Below are 2444 nucleotides of genomic sequence, written 5' to 3'. Positions count from 1 at the left end.
ATTGTTATTACATAAATTTGGCTTAGCACTACATGACAGATGGCGTCTGGTTAAACTTATGCAGGTTTTTGATGCAAAACTGATACAAACAACGCAGTAAAGTTGTTTGACTGGAGAGGATAGGGGGGAAATTGCAAACTCTGCTATGTGCATAGCAAACATTAGACCTATTTCACAGCGTGACATGTACGAACTGGAAATAGGGAAAGCCCTTGTCAGGTCAATGCTCCAGCTCCGTTCACTTCACAGAACATTTGCCGAGACTAGAAGCAGTTAGACATGTAGCGCTCCCCTCATGCTGATTTGTCTGACATATATCAGTTCTTGATAATAAATAAATAGCTCAAAAAACAATGTTTTTGTAATGTTTGTTTTCCCTATTTTTACACCTCCCAGTAAACTCATGTAGAAATTGTACGACATATACTATTGTGGCGATGGCATACGGTGAAAGGAGATTAATCAAAGCATGAGCCGACTACGCCACCCCGGATAGGGCCAGGGACCCAAAATTAAGTAAATCACCAAAAGCTCACAGGTTCGTTATTGGCTGAGACAGGTAGCAGACAAAAGGGAAGCTGGTAAACAATTTATTTCACACACACCATCTAAAATACAAAATCACATTTAATTAAAGTCATTAAAAGAAACAGGCCATCATCTTCGTACAAAGCATACACACACTTAAAACGTCCAACCCAGAATTGGGGAAAGTCGTCTGATTGATCCGACAACCGTTGTGCTCACTCACGTCACCACACGCCAAATGTTTCGATATTGTGGACACTACAAACAAGTCAACCACAGCACCACATACAGAGGATCTCGACCGCGACTAATTCCCCCTAATTCTGGAACGAAAAGAAAATTAATAAACTCAATCCCAAAATCACTTACACAAAACAAATTAAACCAAATCACTTAAACAAAACAAATTAAACCAAATCACTTAAACAAAACAAACGAAGTAAACAAAATCACTTAAGCAAAACGAAGTAAACAAAATCACTTAAGCAAAACGAAGTAAACCAAATCACTTACACAAAACAAATTAAACCAAATCACTTAAGCAAAACAAATTAAACCAAATCACTTAAGCAAAACGAAGTAAACAAAATCACTTAAACAAAACCAAATCACTTAGGCAAAACGAAGTAAACAAAATCACTTAAACAAAACGAATTAAACAAAATAAATTTTAAACAAAACGAATTAAACAAAATCAATTTAAACAAAACAAGTTACGCCCAAAATGACATCGATAATAATAGCTAGTCCGGTAATCACCAGTCCTCCGAGAAAGAGAGCCAAATGTCGTGCCTATAGACACGCAGAACGCGATATCGAAGCACGTCGACAGACACTAAATGGTTATTATACACTGGAAATAACTGCCAGCTAAATGGGAATAGATCCTCCACACCAACCGGGACAAAGACGCTGTCCCAGGCACGGCAACGAGTGAAAGAGCAAAAACGGAAATAAACACGACTCTACGGACTGTCCACTTCGGTCCGGAACAGTCAGCTTCATGCATCCGCTACGCAGTGAAATGAAAGTGGAAGGTAAATTAAGCGTCGCACTAAAAGTAACGGGTCTGGAAACAACCCGGTTCAGGAATCCACTAGGCAGTCAGGTAGGAGAAATGGTAAGTTGGACGAATCAGTGCGAACAATAGTGGCACTGTCTATCTCGGAAAACACTCCAGTTCAAGCAGTCGTTATACATGCAGGTACGATAGCGCTAGTCCATAAGGGAGAATCACAGCCCCAAATAGCGCCGGTATCAGCCTGCGAACTGGCGTCGGTTCAGCCTGCTGCAACACCTCCAACACCCAAAGTCACTGCAAAAATATAACAAGCAAATGAATTTAGAGGGAAAATACATTCCCACAACCCTATACGTGAAAATGAGTAACACACCTGCAGCTAATGACCCGTAATGCACCACGCACTTGACGCGGACTTCACTAATGGCTCTCGAAAATACATGGCCATTCACAAATGCCCGCAGTACTCCTCAACCACACTGTAATTTAAATGCATCTCCATTTACCCTGTTTGACATTAAATATCAACACTTTAACTGCCACTGGTAGCTCTTACCTCTTGGACGTGTAGCCCAACCCACCGGAAATAAAGGTACTCCCGGAAGCCCTATAGGACACACCTGTGTGACATGCCAGTCCTATCTACCTTTATACCCCCGGACCGTACCATTTCCTCAAACATAGGTGGGTCAGGCAATCGCATCACCACACTATTATTGCCCCAATTTTTCCTTATCTTTTTAGTTAAGATGGATCTAACCTTTCTTTAGCTTTATTGACATGCTATTATTCAATATGGTTAAAGGACAGTGAAGGTCTTATGAAGGATCATTGACTGCTGCTGGACTCAAACGTCACCTTGGGCTTCAAGATTCACCTTTGGCTGTTTAGTGGA

The 2444-nt window shown here is 41.0% G+C and overlaps 1 long non-coding RNA gene across 1 annotated transcript; it reads right to left on the bottom strand.

Moving 5' to 3' along the window:
* Nucleotides 1-576: 576 nt before the first annotated feature.
* Nucleotides 577-2223, bottom strand: LOC306907596. The gene is made up of 2 exons (XR_013787917.1): nucleotides 2106-2223; nucleotides 577-2028 (listed from the first exon to the last, which is right to left on the bottom strand). It is a non-coding gene; the product is annotated as an uncharacterized lncRNA (long non-coding RNA).
* Between the last annotated feature and the right edge of the window lie 221 nt (nucleotides 2224-2444).

This window comes from Barbatula barbatula, assembly GCF_947034865.1.
Source record: "Barbatula barbatula genome assembly, chromosome: 18".
Classification (NCBI taxonomy): Eukaryota; Metazoa; Chordata; class Actinopteri; order Cypriniformes; family Nemacheilidae; genus Barbatula; species Barbatula barbatula.
This window is presented reverse-complemented; position numbering and strand designations above follow the sequence as displayed.